The sequence below is a fragment of the Cetorhinus maximus genome, chromosome 7 (assembly GCF_964194155.1).
Source record: "Cetorhinus maximus chromosome 7, sCetMax3.hap1.1, whole genome shotgun sequence".
In the NCBI taxonomy this organism is placed as follows: Eukaryota; Metazoa; Chordata; class Chondrichthyes; order Lamniformes; family Cetorhinidae; genus Cetorhinus; species Cetorhinus maximus.
In genome coordinates this window covers 98,758,144-98,777,619 of record NC_135885.1, presented here as the reverse complement: position 1 = coordinate 98,777,619, position 19,476 = coordinate 98,758,144, and positions in this window count along the sequence as shown.

Here is a 19,476-nt window from a genome sequence, read left to right as displayed (position 1 = left end):
TAGAACCTAACTTTCATTTTTTGCTTAGAAACATGGAGGGCGGTAGCTGAACAGAGTCACAGGAGTCAACTGATTCAAAAGAATAAATCATTTATTAAACAAGAAAAGATTAATTATATTAGATTACTCCTTTACCCACAACTATACCTTTACAGATATATACAGATTTGTAAGGATAACACAAGTGACAAAGGGTATCTTATACTCTCATGTTCCCAGTAAGTACACAGTCCATGTAAACCAATAGGCAACCTCTGGTCAGGCAATCCACACTCTGAAACCAAGTGACAGATGCCACCCCAAACAGATGCTATGGATCTCTCATCAAATCCCCCCCAATTGCTTTTCACACGGTGAGCCAACCAGTCTCACTGAACTCCACCTTTCACATGAGGGTTTCCAATCTCCACTCTCAAAGAATCCGCTTTGGAATGGTCTCGCTCTCCCTCGGATGCCTTCCACAAGGGTTCACCTCCCGGGTTTTTAACTCTCCTTCCAGGGTTCCTCTCCTCTGGATTGCTATGTGCATTCAAGCTTCCTCCCATGCATACCCTCTCAGATACCCAGCCTTGCCAACAGAACGCCACTGCTTCACATACCCATAGTAAAGAGTTACAGACCTTCAGTTGTCTCCTTGGATCTTCATGCTTTTTGCAAGCCTATTTTGCTTTAAGTCAGCATCCTGCAGCTTTCTCCTTTTAAGCTTGGAGCCTTCCTCTCTGTTCCTTACTTTCACTTCCTTGTCCTTTGACTTAGCTTAAAGGGCTTCTTGGGACCTTTCTCTTTCTCCATTAGGACCTGTTCCCTGAAGTTCCCTACCCCAGTAGACTATTGACAACTTGGGGCTGAATTTTCTCCCCGTTGGGGGGGAAGTTGAAGGGCGGGCGCGTACAGCTGCGCTTCCGATCGGTGCCCCCGATCGGAGACGCGCTGCCAATTTACGTGGGTGGGCCAATTAAGGCCCGCTCAGCGTGATGTCCACACAGAAGTGCTGTGCACTCCCTGTGCGGGCAGGGTGGGGGGAAATCCCAAAATTGAGAGTGCACTCTTTTGCACATGTGCATGAAAGAGCGCATTCATCTCCCTGAGGCTAAGTGCAGCCTCAGGGAGATCGGCTATAAATGTAAAAAAGATAAAAATAGAAAAATAAAATTTCCCTAACATGTCCCCTTATGTGACACTGTCACATGAGTTGGGACATGTCCATAATTTTTACAAAACCTTTATTAAAAATTTTAAAAGCCTACACGAAACCATGGAAGAGGTTTCATGTTTTCTCTAGTTCTCGCTGGGGCTCCTGGCCTGCCCGCCAGCTGATTTTGCTACGCCCCGCCTTCCTGAAAATTTAAATGGGGCGCAGTGTCGTCGGGAGTTCCCCCTGATGTCACCGCGCGTCATTTTACGTGTCGGCGAGCGGGCCCCACACCCGCTTGCTGACGTGTAAAATCCTGCCCTTGGCATCTCCCTTGATATTCACTGTTACTTTAATTTTAGAGCAACTCATCTAAGATTATTAGACTTATTTTCCTTAGCAATCTGCTAATATGTCCAGCTAGAGAGAGACTTAAAATGCTTCCTTCATCCTAGAGCATAACGGCCAACTGTTTTTCTGTTTCTCCCTTTCTCTGTGTGTCGGCCTCCTGTTGCTAGGCAACAGCCCAGTTTTTCTATCTCGTGTTTGTTTAAACTCCCTTTCAAGAGTCATAAAACCTCTTTAGAATGCAGGCATATTTTAAATTGAAACCAAAACTCAAGTTCCCTCCATTCTGAACACACAAATGCAAATATACAATTTGAACTTAAAGCTAAAATTCATTCCTAACACCCACAAATACAAATATAACTTACTTAAACTATCTCTAGTTCCTAACACTTTGGTGAAAAGATGAAAACACCCATTACAACTTTCAAATAGCTGCCATACTGTTGAGCTGGAATATGCTCTGTACTGTGAATAAGGTGACTACCACAGCTCCAGGAACTCCTGCATGTTTTGGAACTGTTGCTACTGAAGAAATTCTGTAATGCAAATGGATTGAAGGAATTTACCATTGCCAATTTGTATGCCTGGCTAATAACATGGTGATTTTTAAAATATATTTGTCTGTGGGATGTGGGCATTGCTGGCAAGGCCAGCTTTTATTGCCCATCCCTAATTGCTCTTGAGAAAATAGTAGTGAACTATCTCCTTGAACCACTGCAGTACATCAACAGTACTGGGAGGAGGTTCCAGGGTTTTGACCCAGTAACATTGGGAGAACAGTGATATATTTCCAAGTCAGGATGCTGTGTGACTTGAACAGGAACTTTCAGGTGATGGTGTTCTCTTGTATCTGCCTCCTTTGTTTTTTCAAATGCTAGAGGTCACGGGTTTGGAAAGTGCTGCCTGACGGATAACTTTACAATTTAGCTTAGCTGTGTCTAATGGACAACTTCTACGTATACGTATCATAGAATGAACTTCATTAAAATGAATCCCATATTATAATAAATGTTCCATCTGTACCTGACTAAATCACCAAGTAACCAGATTTAATTTATCTCAGTAATTTGAATGTACACTTGAAGTTCAAAAGCTGTTAGCTGATCCTGGGCAAATCTTGGTCTAAATGGAAGTTTACTTCTGTTTTAAGCAAAATTATTTTTAGTTGAAACCTCTTGCAGGTTGCCGCAGTTAAAATAGTTTTATTCAGGACCCAATCTTAAAAAATTACCCAGAAGATTTTGAAGCTGAAGTAAATTTGTGCTGTAGGGGAATAACAAGAAACAAATATCCCAGCTGCAGCAATACGAACTGAATCTGCTCCTATCATTTCAGAGAAAATCAATTGATTCTATTAAAATGTTTGTGAGAAGTGCTTGAAGCCACATGGGTGTGCCAAAACAGAAGGAAAAATAGGAAGATGTGGGAGAGTCAGGCCTTAGATTAAAGGAGCATGGTGCTTTCTGTGAGATGGAAAAACAACACAGAATCATAGAATTGTTACGAAACAGGAGGCCATTCAGCCCATCGTGTCCATGCTGACTCTCTATGAGAACAACTCAGCTAGTCCCACTCTCCAGGTAATTACCCAATTCCTTTGAAAATCACATTTTAGGCAATGCATTCCAGATCCTAACCACTTGCTGCTTAGAAGGTTTTTCCTCATGTTGCCTCTCGTTCTTTTGCCAATCACATTAAATTAGTGTTTCTGGTTCTCAACACTTCCACCAATGGGAACATTTTCTCCCTATCTACTCTGTTTAGACCCCTTATGATTTTGAACACCTTTATCAAATCTTCTTTTAACCTTCTCTTTTCTAAGAAGAACAATCCCAGCTTCTCCAATCTATCCACATAATTGAAGTTTGTCATCTCTGGAACCATTTTCCTAAATCCTTTCTCCAATGTCTTCACACCCTCCCCAAAGTGTGGTGCACAGAATTGGGCACAATACTCCAGTTGACGCTGAACTAATGAACCTGTTTTTTTTATAAAAGTTCCTGATAACTTCCCTACTTTTATACTCTGTGCCTCTATAAAGGCCAGGATTCCAAATGCCATTAATCAGTTTCTCAACCTGATCTGCCACCTCCAAAGATTCGTGCACAAATTTACCGGGTCCCTCTGCTCCTGCAACCCCCTTTAGGATTGCACCCTTTATTTTATATTGCCTTTCCTCATCTTCCTACCAAAATGTATCACTTCACACTTCTCTGTATTAAATTTCATCTGCCATATATCTGCCCCTTCCACCAGCTTGTCTATGCCCCCTTGAAGTCTACCACTATCTTCCTCAATGTTCACAATATTTCCAAATTTGTGTCATCTGAAAAAGTTTAAATTGTGTCCTGCACCCGCAAGTCTAATTTGTTAATATAGGTCAAGAAAAACAATGGCCAGAATTTTCCAACCCCACTCCCGGGGAGGGTTTCCCCACAGCAGGGCTGGCGAGCCATTCAAACCTCCATTCACATTGGCAGGATCAGAAGATCCCACTGGCATGAGGGATTGGAAAATTCCAGCCAATGATCCTAATACTATCCTTTGGGAACCTCACTATATCACGTTCTCTGATCCAAAAAAACAACTGTTCACCATTACTCTCTGTTTCCTGTCACTCAGCCAACTTTATCCATGTTACCACTTGTCTAAAAGGCAGAGAAACTTAGGGCAGAATTTTCTAGTCCCACCTGTAGCGGGAATTGGCATGGATGGGAGGGCCGGAAATTTTGGAAAGCAGCCAAAAGTCCATTTATGAAATCCTGCCCTTAGAATTTCCCAGGAATGAGGCTGGCAGGTAGTAAAACTGCATTTTGATTTGGCTGCCCTCTTACCACATCCAACTCCGTGGATCATCTTTGAGCCCAGAAAGCAGAGTGAGTCCTTCAGTCACTTGGATGGTGAATGCCTTATCTAGCCAGTCACCTTGGGCATTTTTAAATGCAAGTGTTTTGTCTTAAAAGTCTTCCTTCTTTGCAGATTTCTGTAATGTGTGTGAACCACAGATCACAGGCGGAATTTACCCCCATGGTCTTGGCTGAGCTGATCTTGCTCTCAGAGTTGCATTCAACCCGCCCCCTAACACCTGGATTGCCCTCAGTCATGTTCGGCCTTCCATCAGTCGCATTTAACCTTCCCTGAGATGCTTCTCAGCCTCCTCTCTCGCCTTTCAAAGAAATCCCCATGTGGTGATGCGTAACTCCAGCTCACTTGCCTTCAACCTCAAGGATTGACTCACTTGTTCACAGCTAGCTTTATCTGGTTGTGAAAACGAAGGCCCTTGACTCCCTTGCGCAGCCAACGTAATTGCTGAGGTAGAATTTAAATTGCTACATAGTTTAATGAGCATTCATTGCACACAAAAACATTAAACTAACTTCCCACCATGTGCCACTAACATCGCTGTCCCACTTTTCTCCCCACTGCCAAGATAATTCAACACTTCTGTCCTGACGTTGGGAATTTGACACTGCACTTTCCATGCTATTCAATGGCTCCACCCATCTCTTTCTCCGCTCCCTCGACCAGCATTAAATTCCACAGCTCCACCCCGCCCCAACACTCCTTTTATAAATGTTAGAAACTTCAAAAGAACATGACAAAAATTAAGAGAAATTCTAGTATCTAAAGTCAGGTGCTTAATCCTATTGCAGTACTTTCTGTGAATATATTCCATTATCACTTTGGCAACCCTGTCTGTTAAAAGCAGCTATTTTGTTGCAATTAACCATGCTTCCGCTTTTATTGCCTCAATTTCCAGTGATGTTGCCAATTGTTGCTTAATGCTGAGAGTCTAGAACCGAATTATTGAATTGTCCAGTCTCTACCATTATACTGTGGATTTCGGGATTGACTTATACACCGAATATAAAGTGTGAGCTGCCAATGTGAGCGCGGGTATTCACTATTTTGAAATGTGAAAATGAAACATAATACAGTAATTCATATTAAATTAATGCAGCACAGTTTATTGAATAAATTAGTTGAACAAAGATACCTTTAACCATAATGAAAATGTTTTGAAACCCATCAAATTCATTGTCTTTCGCATCCGATGCAGAGTTCATCAAATTCATTCTAAGTCACTTTGGCTATGGTATCATCGTAAGGATGCACATCAGGATCAGATGTGACATTTTTGGTTTCAGAAACACCTCTCCACAACAAGTTATCTTCCTTTCCATCAATTGAATTGGATATTCTGCATTTTTTGAATGATCTGATGACACTTTGTGCACTAATAGCATCCGATGATTTGATGACAAAACCACACGAAACACAAAGCAGGGCAGTGTGCATATTTCCAGTCTTTGTGAAGATTTTTTATCTCCGTCAACCATCCACTATTCCATTCGGCGTGAACATGATCGATGAATGGTTTGTTGAGAGTCGTGTCCTAAGGTTGAACTATGGTTGTTAAACCCCCTGGTATAAATGTAATGTGGATGTTTTATCTTCACAGGCACCTTCTTGATCTCATCAGATATATGGGATCTGCACACGTCCCACACAATAAGCTGCAGTATTTGCATAGGCCACCAGGATGCCTATTCCACAGATTATCAAACCATAATTTCACTCCATCCTCATCGAGCCAAACATTGCCATGGACATGCACAAAACCTCCTCAGTGAGCTCGATTTTCAGCATGGTTTTACATCTGAAATTTACCATAGGTTTTAATTTCATTCTGTCGGCCATTCAGGCTAGTACCACCATGAATCTTGTCTTCTCATGTCCTATATGGTTTCCACTAGGACCGTTTTTGAACTGTTTTTCAACCAGTTCAGTTGCTGGGCATATTGAAATTCATGGGTGTTTCATCCATGTTGCAGGCGTGGCTTAATGGGTACTCGCATTTTTTCTGCTATCTGATGATAAATTGCTGGAAACAGGTAACAGTGAATTTAAGACAAACTCAAAGAGAACAGACCCCGGGTGAAACATAGAAAATAGGAGGAGTAGCCTATATCGCCTAGATAAAAGCAAAATACTACAGAAGCTAGAAACCTGAAACAAAAATAGAAAACGCTGGAAGAACTCAGCAGGCCTAACAGCATCTGTGGAGAGAAAAAGGGAATCATATGAACTCGAAACATTGACTCTGTTTTTCTCTCCACAGATGCTGTTAGACCTGCTGAGTTTTTCCCGCATTTTCTGTTTTTGTTGTAGACAATATTGCCTGCTTGATCCCTTATGCCCAGTTATAAGGTAAGTGGAACTTACATTTGTGTGGTGAAAAATTGAGGTTGACTACTAATGCAAGTGTAACATTTTGTGGTTGAAAAGGGGGTGGGGGGGTGCAATTTATAAACCAAGTGTGTGCAAAAACATTATTCTTGGTGCTGGAACTAGGGTTAACTTATATGCCACGATCTATGGCAATTTTAGTTTTAGATGCTAAAGAATTTATAGTACGATAAGTATGTCTACTTGCATTCTGTAAACTGAACACTAGATGCTCCCCTGAGGAGAGTAAACACATTGTAGCAATTATGCTCAAAGATTTTCTGCTATTGCATGCCATGCTTTGACCAAATTTAAATGGGTATTGAAACCCTGGGATTAAAGGGGCACTGACACTATGGACAGAAAATCAAAGACAAAAAAATAATACACCTCTTCTAGGCATCTTTTGTTTCTTTGTTTGTTTTCTTGGCCCTTCACCATTCCCTTTGGCCCTGCTAGACTAACTCTTCTGTCATTCAATCTCTCCTGTCTTCTATCCCATCGCAGACCTTCCTTTTGTCCTTGATCCAGCCACCATTTGCTCAATACCTATTACATTTCTAACTTTGCCCAGTTCTGATGAAAGGTTATTGATCTGAAACATTGGCCATCCCATTGAAAGTCCCTTTCAGTGCCTGCCGGCAAAGGGCGTGTTCATTGGCGTGAGCGGACAATATGGCGAGAAGGCCAAAAATCAGTTTCACGACACCGTGACACCAGTTTGCGATTGTCCACTCTGCACACCGGTGGTGGGCCGCATTCCCTGTCACTGGACATCAGGAACTTCATTGTAGTGCATCAGCATATTATTACAAGGCCAGCCTGCCGGAGTCACCCCCTCCCCCCCGCCATCCACCCCATTGGATCGTCCACCCACATCAGCAGGAAAACATGCCAACGTGTTTTCACAACGTGCACTTGGCAGGCTGCACTTCACTCGGCACTTCGAGGTTTGTTTGCCTACATTGCTTTAGTCAGCATTCACAGTCATCAGCACCAGGCTTCACAGACATCATTACTTTTAGTGGGGCTCATGGGTAGGTCTCTACCGACCAGATCAGCCACATGTGGGAGGCTTTTCAACAGCTGCAGGGCAAGGTCTTGCTTGGGGAAGGGGGAGAAATGGCCTCAGGCAAAGGAAGAGGCTGCAGGACGAGAGCTGTACTTGGGAAGGAGGGTATCCCAGGGTGTGTGTGGGGGCACATGTTGATCTGTCAAAGTGGCTTCAAGATGGTGAGGGCTGAGGAGGCAGTCTCCAGAGGAGATGAGCCAGAGAGACATGTGAGGGTATGTGTGTGAGAATGTGTGAGTGTGTGAGTTTAGAGTGATGAGATGGTTGCCATACCCTGGCTGCATGGATGAGATCATTCATCCTCTATCTACATTGGATTACCAACCTCTTCTGTGCAGCATTGGCACTGACCACCTGGCCTGCCATGCTGGATTGGTGATGCCATTGCCCGTCCTGCGGCCAGAGCGGGGGTAGAGGGTATCATGGCAGGCCTCCATGGCATCCAAATGGCATTCCAGTGACACGTTATCAAACCTGGGGGCTGCAGTCTTTTTGCCTTTCGTGGACATCTTCCTTACAGTAGTTGTAGACTGGGAGCACAGAGATGTGTGCTGGATTTTAAATATGGCGCCTGGCATGATGAAGTGACAAGGTGATGGCGTGGCAGCCGAATGAGAGCCCGCTGCCATGGAAACAGCATGCTCCCCAGAAATGCATAAGTAATACGGTGGGTTTGGGACAATATAAGGTGAAAACCCGCCATCGCGGCTGGTGGGTAAAACAACGTTTTACTCATCCACTGCACTTAGTGCAAACCTGGGACCGTTCTGCCTTTTGAATGGGCTGATAAAAAGGGCATTTTATAGAGGCTGAAAGAAGAGACACATTGAAGCTCCCATTTTTCAACAATACTCAAGTTCTGTACCACCATGCGACTGTTTAAAGGCTTAATGGTAATAAATCACCAGGAGTTGATGGGATGCACCCGAGGATGCTGAGGGAAGTAATTGGGTGAAATCGCAGAGGTGCTGACTGTAATCTTCCAATCCTCAGAGACCAATGGTGGTGCCAGAGAACTGGAGAATCACAACTGTTCAAAAAATGGTTGTAAAGATAAACACAGTAACTTCAGACCAGTCCATTTAACCTCAGTGGTGGGAAACATTTAGAAATTAGAATCTGGGACAAAATTAACAGTCACTTGGACAAGCGTGAATTAATAAAGAAAAGCCAGCATGGATTTGTAACAGGCAAATTGTATTTACCTAACCTGACTGAGTTTTTAATGAGGTAACAGAGAAGATTACTGAGGGAAATGTGGTTGATGTAGTGCACATGGACTTCCAAAAGTCAATTGATAATGTACCACATAATAAGCTTGCCAGCAAAGTTGAAGCCCATGGAATAAAAGAGACAATGGTAGAATGGGAGACTAAGTTGGCTGAGTGACAGGAAACAGAGTAGTGGTGAATGGTTGTTTTTCAGACTAGAACAAGGTTTCACAGTGGTCAGTACTAGGAGCATTCCTTTTCTTGATATATATAGATGACTGACAAGACTTGGGTGTACAGGGCATAATTTCAAAATGTGCACATGACATAAAACTTTGAAGTGTTGTGAACTGTGAGGAGAATGGTGATAGACATCAAGAGAGCTCAGACAGCCTGGTGAAATGGGAAGACATGTTGCAGGTGAAATTTAATGCAGAGAAGTGTGAACTGATATATTTTGCTAGGAAGGCTGAGGAGTGACAATATAATCGAAAGAGTTCAGTTCTAAAGGGGGTGCAGGAACAGAGAGACCTGGGTGTATATGTGCACAAATCATTGAAGGTGGCAGGGCAGGTTGAAAAATTGTTTTAAAAGGCATAAGAACCTAAGAACTAAAGAAATAGGAGCAAGAATAGGCCATTCGGCCCCTTGAGCTTTCTCCGCCTTGCAATAAGATCATGGCTGATCTGATTGTGGCCTTAACTCTGTTTTCCTGCCTGCCTCCCTTGTCAATCAAAAATTTGTCTAACTCAGCCCTGAATATGTTCAACCTCCACTGCTTGCTGGAGAAGAGAATTCCAAAGACTAACAACTCTCTGAAAGAAGAAATTCCTCCTCATCTCTGTCTTAAATGAGAGATTCCTTTTCTTATTTTGAAACTGTCCCCCCTAGTTCTAGATAGCCCCGCATGAGGAATCATCCTTTCAGCATCTGTGCTTTCAGAATATGGGATCCTGTGATCTATAAATAGAAACATAAAGTACAAAATCAAGGAAGTTAAACCTTCATAAAACATTGTTGCAGCCTCAGCTGGAATATTTGTCTAATTCTGTGCGCCGTGCTTCAGCATGTGAAGGCTTTAGTGCGGGTGCAGAAAAGATTTACCAGAAAAGTTCCAGGGATGAGAAACTTCACAGGAGGGTATGAGGGTCATCGCTTGACATGGAGGGTATTAAGGGGCATGGGGTGGGTAGAGTGGCATATTTTGGCAGGGAAGTTATGAAGGGCCATATGGGTGGGTGGAGGGGCATAGCTTGGCATGGGGGTTGTTAGGGGCCATACCTGAATAGATCGCAAAAGCTGGGGTTGTTCTCCTCAGGAGAACTAGTTGAGAGGAGATTTGGTAGAGGGGTTGAAAATCATGAGGTATTAATTTCTCTGTAGCAGCCCCTCGAAGTGAGGTTGACATTGTCACGGAATACAGCCCATGGCAAAAGCTTGCACATGGAGTCTTTTAATGTGGGGAGGTTGTTGCACTGCAGCTACCATGAGGGATCTAGACAGAGTTAATCAGAAACTGTTTCCATTGGCAGAAGGGTTGAAAATCAGAGGATACTGATTTAAGGTGATTGGCAAAAGAGGCAATGGGGATACGAAGAGAATTTTTTTAACGCAACCAGTGGTTAGGATCTGGAATGCACTGGCTGGCAGTGTGGTTAATGCTGATTCAATTATGCCTTTCAAAAGGGAATTGGGTAAGCTTCTGAAGAGAAAAAAATACTGAGCTATGGGGAAAGGCTGGGAAAGTGAGTTAAGGAGAGTTGGTACAAAAACAGAAATGCTGGAAAAACTCAGCAGATCTAGCAGCATCTGTAGAGACAGATACAGAGTTAACGTTGCAAGTGAAGAAAATGGAAATGTGATAAAATTTATACTGTTTAAGAGTGGGGGGGAGGAAGCAGATGAAGCTGAATAGAAGGCCAGCGATAGGTGGGGACTAAGGAGAGATTGAGGGAAATGGAAAGCAATGAAGGTGGACAGGAAAAAGAGACAAGTGGAAATCTTGTCGGAGAGAAGAGCAGTACTTCTTCAAGATAGGCATTCCTGGATGAGACGTGGCAGTGAATTAAACACTAAGATAAAAGCAAAATACTGCGGATGCTGGGAATCTGAAACAAAAACAGAAAATTATGGAAAAACTCAGCAGATCTAGCAGCATCTGTGTAGAGAAAAATAGAGTTTAAGTCTGTATGACCTTTCTTCAGAGCTGAAGAGAAGTGGAAATGTGATGAAATTTATACTGTTTAAGGGGGGTGTTTAAGAGTTGGTGTTGTGGAGAGCTGGCATGGACATGTCAGGCTGAACGATGTCCTCCTGCACAGTCACTATTCTATGATTCTAGGATTCTATTCTAGGTAGAATTTTCAAGAAGGTGTAATAAGAGAAAGACCTGGGTGTTCACATACACAAATTTTTTGAGGGTGACCAGGCAAGTTGATAAGCATGTGAATGAGCATACGGGATCCATTGCTTAATAAATAGAGTTATTGGGTAGAAAGCAAGGAAGGTATGTCAAACCTATATAAATCACTGATGACACCACAGCTGTAACACAGGGAAGTTTTTCGTGGAGTCGGGGAGACTCTGTGACTGTTAAAATGGCAGCTGTGATCTGATTCTGGGATTCCTGCACCTCCACACCCCTCCCCAAGTTTTCACCAGTGTGGGATAACTGTGGCCTGATGCGGTTCACAAGCCTGCGCCCAGGACTCCTGAGCTGGCCCACTCCATTGTGGAGAGAGTTATCTCCTAGCCTCCTACAATTTTTGTGGAGTTGTGCCAGCTTTTCAAAGAGTTCACAGCCCCTCAGAGGTGTTGTGAGCCATTGCCTGGATGAGGGAACCTTTTGAAAGGTAAGTTCAAAAGGTCTTGCTCATGCTCCCCCATGCCAAGTGATTGCCCTCCACCCACCCATCATGGCCCTTCATACCCTCGCTGCCAAGGTATACCTCTACCCACCTCCATTGCCCCTCATACCCTCCATGCCAAGCTATGTCCCTCCACCTAGCCCCCATGGCCCCAATAACCCCTGTGCCAAACTATGCCCCTCTACCCACTCCTCCATGGCCCCTCATACCCTCCATGCAAAGATAAGCCCCTCCACCCACCCATCACAGCCCTTCAAACCCACCCTGCCAAGGTATGTTGCTCTATCCACCCTGCCAAGGTATGTTGCTCTATCCACCCCCATGACCCCAATACCCCCCATGTCAAGATATGCCCCTCCACCTGCCCCCATGGCCTCTAATACCCTCCATGTTAAACTATGCCCCTCATTGCCTCCATGCCAAACTATGCCCTCTACTCACACCATGGCCCTTCATGCCCTCCAAGTCAAGCCATGCCCCTCCACCCACCCCCATGGATGCTCATACCCTCCATGCCAAGCTATGGCACTTCCATGCCCATTCACCCAGTATACAGAGCTAATGAATCCTACAATAACAATAGCATGTCTGGAAAAGCTTTGAAATACCAGTCATTGATTCATGACGTTGTACTTCTTTTTTAAAAAATGCTTTTATTGCTGTCCTAACATGTCAATCATCCAGACCTTTAGAGTCTCAATAGTAGAAACTACAAGCACTTGAAATCTCTTTATCTTGTGTACATAAAGAGTAAAAATACAATTATGTAATTGACAGAATAAATTGCAGAGAAAGAGCTGTCAATCAAGCAATGTTTACCCTTAGGCATAGCTGTTAAAATGGACAAATGGATGTCTGGGCTCTTAGCCAAGAATGCATAATGAGGCTTAGTTGAGAACCCAGGCATCCATTGGCTTGGAAGCTATGAGGGGCCATGGTGGGGGTGGGGAGAATGGGAGGGGTGGTGAGTGGGGGCATGAGGTGACATGAGTTGGCATGGATGGTGCATGGGGATCATGTGGAGAGTGTGAGGGGTGAGGGTAGAGGGCTTTTTTTCCTTTAATATTCTTATTGTAACTGGAATGAAGTCTCAGGGGACCAAGACTTTTGAGCAGCACACCTCGATACCCACCAGCTCCTGTAGCTGCATCCAAGCTCTTTCTAGGTGCAGCGGACCTGTGCTATCACCCACCAACACCCCCCACCCCGTAACAAAATCCTGCCTTTGCAGACACTTTCTCCTGTGGCGGGCACAACGAGCCGGGAAATTTCCCAACTCCTGCTACCCACCCCTATGATGAAAATCTAGCTGTTTGTTTTCTATTCTGGGCACTACACTTTATGACCTTGAATTCTTGGGGAACGTGCAGAAGTGACTTGCTGGAAAGGCACAGGGCAAGAGTGATTACACTCGCGAGTCTAAAACAGCCAGGTTTATTCCCCTTACAAAAGAGAATGTTAAGGGAAGACTTAATACAGGTGTTCAAAACTATGAAATGATATGATCTGGGATGCACTTCTCCTGAAATGGTGGTGGAAGCAGATTCATTCGTAATTTTCAAAAACAAATTGGAAATATATCTGAAATGGAAATCTTTTCAGGGCTGTGGGGAAGAGCAGAGAAAAGGGACTAGCTAGATAGTTCTTTCAAAGAGCTGGTATAGGCACATTGGGCCAAATGGCCTCCTTCTGTGCTCTTCAATTTTATATATATCCTAGAGGGTCCAGAAATAAAACAAGTTGTTTTTGTCTACTCTCTCCCATCCCTTCATGCTTTTAAACACCATTATCAAATCACCCCAAAATCTCTTCTCTTCTGATTAAAACAGCCCCATTTATGTAGTGGCAAAAACAACTGCCGGGAATTCTAACCTGGACCTGCTTAGCTCCAAGCACAGACCTAAAATTTTGGGTAAGTGTCACTAATTATGTTTGTTCTAGTGGATGTTATCACTAATTACCAGAATAAAGGATGAATACTCCATCTCCTGCAGCTTTGAGTGACTGCAGAGAAGCACTATTTGCATATAGAGTGCTGGAGTAGCCATTGCAGTTTCCCCAATACAGTAGAAAGGTCGGCATTAGTTAGCAGCTTTAAAATGGAATTATCCTCATGTCATAATACCATTAAATGTGGTAGGACAAGTACTTGAAAAACAACAATATCATGTTTATTTTATTGGAGTAATATTTATGTAGTTCATGAAGTCATATTGCCTTTTGTAACAAACTAAGAATCTTTCCCACCTACGGACAGCAAGTAAATATTAACTGCAATGAAAACGTGATGTTTCACCTTGCAAAGTGTCCAAATAAATGGTGCTTGGAATATCAGTCTTGATATCAGTCTGAAATAACAGAGTACAGATTGATCAGGCGGAAAAATGAGGATATTCGATGCCCTCTCATCAAAGCTTTCCGACAGGTTCTTGCAGCAGGATGCTGCCGCCCACAGCTTGTTGTCTCAGAGACAAGAAGAATGGTCAATGTCTGTCATATAGGCTGTAATTTAACATCTATTTTGTGGGAGTGGGTGGGTAGAAGACACATCTCGGAAATGATCAGAGATAAATTAGGTGCACTCTTTGCATTAGCAAGCAGTGGGAACAACATAAAAGGTTGAGAAGGGTTATTTAGATGTTTGAACAGTGGCTGAGCAATAAAAGAAGACAACCAGTGCCTGTACCAATCTGTTGTGCAACTTATTTAGGTAGCTTCACCACCATGCCCCCTCGCCCATGACCCCTGAAAAAAATGTTAGTCACTGTAGCAACCTCACAAACCAGCCTGTTGCCAGGAAGGCAGATAAATAGGGAAATTGATTCTTCTGTGGTTTTATGCTGCTCCAAAAAGTAGACTATTGGGTGGTGTGTCAGAGAAAGGAAGGTCTGTCCAACCCATCAGTGTTCCTTTGAGTTAAAGCACTCTCACTAATGGGAACGAGGACAATTCAAAAAGACCATGAAACCTACTCCTGTCATGACCATAGCTCATTAGAACCCAGCTAGCTTTGTCTGAACCTCAGGAGAAGGGATGGAGGACAACAAGAAGTGGGAAAAGCAACAATCCTGTGTGTTTAAATCAATGTCCATTGGGTAGAGGCTGCAGGGAGTGAGGAGAGAGGCCAGGTACAGTTTGCATTGTCATGGGCACGTGAATAATCAGCTAAAACTTGCAAGATGAAGCTCTGAAATTTCACAAAGGCCGCCAAAGATAATCAAATGAAAGCTCAAGAACAGCAATTTAGTTAAAGTTTGTGTTACTGAACCTTGAATTATAGCATTCTACTCTTCATGTTCTCATGGTCCTAGCAGGATTTGCATTCTACAGAATATTTGAATATATATATATTTATTTATCTTTATACAGCCTTTATAATCCTTAGTATTGTTCTTAAACTAATTTTTCCAATATTATAACAGTGAATTTTTTTATTAATTCATGGGATGTGGGCGTCACTAGCTTGGCCAGCATTTATTGCCCATCCCTAATTGCTCTTGAGAAGGTGGTGGTGAGCCGCCTTCTTGAACCACTACAGCCTATGTAGTGTAAGTACACCCACAGTGCTATTAGGGAAGGAGTGCTAGGATTTTTACCCAGCGACAGTGAAGGAACAGTGATATATTTCCAAGTCATGAATGTGAGTGGCTTGGAGGGGAACTTGCAGGTGGTGGTGTTCCCATGCATCTGCTGCTCTTGTCCTTCTAGATCGTAACGGTTGTGGGTATGGAAGGTGCTGTCTAACTAGGCTTGGTGAGTTCCTGCAGTGCATCTTGTAGATGGTACACACTGCTGCCACTGTGCATTGGCGGTGTAGGGTGTGAATGTTTATGGATGGGTTGCCAATCAAGTGGGCTGTTTTGTCCTGGATGTGTTGAACTTCTTGAGTGTTGTTGGAGCTGCATTCATCCAGGCAAGTGGAGAGAATTCCATGACACTCATGACTTGTGCCTTGTAGATGGTGGACAGGCTTTGGGGAGTCAGGAGATAAGTTACCCAGCACAGAATTCCCAGCCTCTGACCTTCTTTTGTAGCCATAGTATTGATATGGCTAGCCCAATTCAGTTTCTGATATATAGTAACCCCCAGGATGTTGACAGTGGGCAATTCAGCAATGGTAATGCCATTGAATGTCAAGGGGTGATGGTTAGATTCTCTCTTGTTGGAGATGGTCATTGCCTGAAACTTGCGTGGTACAAATGTTACTTCCCACTTGTTAGCCCGAACCTGGATATTGTCCAGGTCATGCTGCATTTGGACATGGAATGCTTCAGTATCTGAGGAGTCACAAATGGTGCTGAACATTGTGCAATCACCAGCGAACATCCCCACTTCTGACCTTATGATGGAAGGAAGGTCATTGTTGAAGCAGCTGAAGGTGTTTGGGCCAAGGACACCACCCTGAGGAACTCCTGCAGTGATGTCCTGGAACTGTGCTAGGTCTGAATCCAACCAGTGGAGAGTTTCCCCCCTGATTCCTGTTGACTCCAGTTTTGCTAGGGCTCCTTGATGCCACACTCGGTGAAATGCTGCCTTGATTTCAATGGCAGTCACCCTCACCTCACCTCTGGAGTTCAGCTCTTCTGTCCATTTTTGAACCAAGACTGTAATGATGCCAGGAGCCTAGTGATCCTGGCGGAACCCAAATTGAGTGTCAGTGAGCAGGTTATTTCTAAGTAAGTTCCGCTTAATCGCACTCTTGATGACACCTTCCATCGCTTTACTGATAACGGAGAGTAGACTGATGGGGCTGTAATTGACCGGGTTAGATTTATCCTGTATTTTGTGTACAGGACATACCTGGGCAATTTTCTACATTGCCAGCTAGATGCCAGTGTTGTAGCTGTGTTTTGATGTATTATGACACATGGAAAGTACCTGATTGGCTTTAAAGCACTTTGGGGTGACTTGAGGTTGTGAAAGGCACTAATTAAATGTAAGGCTGAGATCTTCGCAGCTAGAGGTGGTCACAATGCAGGTAAACAGTGCACAGGCAAAAACGGAATGGGTGACCGTCAGACAGTGTAAGAGCACTAGGCAGGTAATGCAAATCCATGTCCCTCTCAAACAGATTTTACATTTTGGATACTGCTGAGGCAGATGGTTTCTCAAGGAATGCAGCAAGAGCCAAATCCATGGCACCACAAGTGGCACAGCTGCACTGGAGGTGGAGAAAAAAGAAAAAAGAAAAAAGAGTGGGAGAGCAATAGTGATAGGGGATTCTATCATAAGGGGAACAGATAGACAATTCTGCGACCACAGATGTGACATCAGGATGGTATGTTGCCTCCCTGCTGCCAGGGTCAAGTATGTCACTGAGTAGTTGCAGGCTACCCTGAATAGAGAGGGTGAACAGCTAGAGGTTGTGGTCCAAATTGGTACCAATGACATAGGTAAGAAGAGGGATGAGGTCCTGAAAGCAGAAATAGGGAGCTAGGAGGTAAATTAAAAAGCAGGACCTCAAAGATAGTAATCTCAGGATTACTCCCAGTGCCACTTGCTAGTGAGATCAGGAATAGGAGAATAGACCAGATGAATACATGACTGGAAAGATGGTGTAGGAGGGAGGGATTTAGATTCCTGAGGCATTGGGACCAATTCTGGGGAAGATGGGACCTGTGCAGCTGGATGGTTTGCACCCCAGCAGGACCAGGCTTGATATCCTTGCTAGTACTGTGGGGGGGTGAGGGGGGGAGGGGGGTGGAATTGACTGGCAGGGGAATAGAAATCTGAGCATAAAGACACAAGAGAGTGAAATAAAGATAGAAATGAAAGACAGAAAAGTAGAAAGCAAAAATAGTAGGCAGAGGAAACAAAGGCTGGCATCAAATATGGCCATAGTACAAAAAATTGTCTACAAATGTTAAAAAGACAAGTCTGAAGGGACTGTATCTGAATTCATGGAACACTTGCAAAAAGGTTGACAAATTAACATCACAAACAGATGTAAAAGGGTAGGACATGATTGCGATTATGAAGACATGGCTGCAGGGTGACCAAGGCTGGGAATCTGAATATCCAAGGGTATTCAATATTTTGGAAATACAGACAAAAAGGAAAAGGAGGTGGGGTGGTGTTGTTAGTTAAGGATGAAATCAGTGCCATTGTGAGAAAGGATATTGGCTCAGAAAATCTAGATATAGAATCAGCCTGGGTAGAGCTAAGAGGCAACAAGGGGAGGAAAACATTAGTGGGAGTCACCTATAGGCCTCCAAACAGTACTGGTAAGATAGGGGATTTCATTAAACAGGAAATTAGAGATGCATGTAACTAGGGTGCTACAGTAATTATGGGTGACTTTAATCTACATTTAGACTGGGCAAACCAAATTAGCAATAATACTGCGGCGGATGAATTCCTGGACAGTGCATGAGATTTATTTTTAGAACAATACCTCGAGGAACCTCGAGGGAACAGGCCTAAATCTAAACAAAGGAAACTAAGAAGGTATGAGGTGTGAGCTAGCTAAGGTAGATTGAGGAACTTCATTAAAAAGCAAGACGGTGGATAGGCAATAGTTAATGTTTAAGGAACAAATGCATGCATTTTGACAGTTATATATTCCTTTCTGGCACAAAAACACAACAGGAAAATTGGCCCAACCATGGGTAACAAACAAATTAAGAATATTATTAGATCCAAAGATGAGTCATATAAAGTTGCTAGAAAAAGTAGCAAGCCTCAGGATTGGGAACAGTTTAGAATTCAGCAAAGGAGGATCAAGAGATTAAGAGGGGAAAAATAGGGTATGAGAGTAAACTTGTAAGGAACATAAAAGCGTACTGTAAAAGCTTCTATAAGTATGTAAAAAGAAAAAGATTAGTGAAGAAAAATGTAGATCCCTTACAGTCTGAAACAGGAAAATTTATACTAGAGTACAAGGAAGTGGCAGAGCAATTAAACAACTACTTTAGTTCTGTCTTCACGGAGGAAGGCACAAATAACTTCCCAGAAATACTAGGGAACCAAAGGTCTAGTGAGACGGAGGAGTTGAAGGAAATTAGTATTACTAAAAAAAATAGTGCTGGTAGAAATTGATGGGATTGAAAGCTGATAAATCCCTAGGACCTGATAATCTACATCCCAGGGTACTAAAGGAGGTGGCCATGGAAATAGTGGATGTGTTGGTTGTCACCTTCCAAAATTCTATAGATTTTGGAACAGCCCCAGCAGATTGGAGGGTGACAAATGTAACCCCATTATTTAAAAAAGAGGGAGGGAGAAAACAGGGAATTAAAGGCCAATTAGCCTAATATCAGTAGTAGTGAAAATACTAGAGCATATTAAAAAAGGATGTAATAATAGGACACTTAGAAAATATCAACAAGATTAGACATAGTCAGCATGGATTTATAAAAGGGAAATCAGGTTTGACAAACCTACTGGAGTTTTTTGAGGATGTAACTAACAGACTAGACAAGGGAGAACCAGTGGATGTGGTGTGTTTGGATTTTCAGAAAGCTTTTGATAAAGTCGCACATAAGAGGTTAGTGTGCAAAATTAAAGCACATGGGAGTGGGGGTAGTATATTGGCATGGATTGAAATTGGTTAACAGACAAGAAACAGATGTCAGAATTTTGTACATTTCAGTGAGATCCCATCTCATTCTTCTA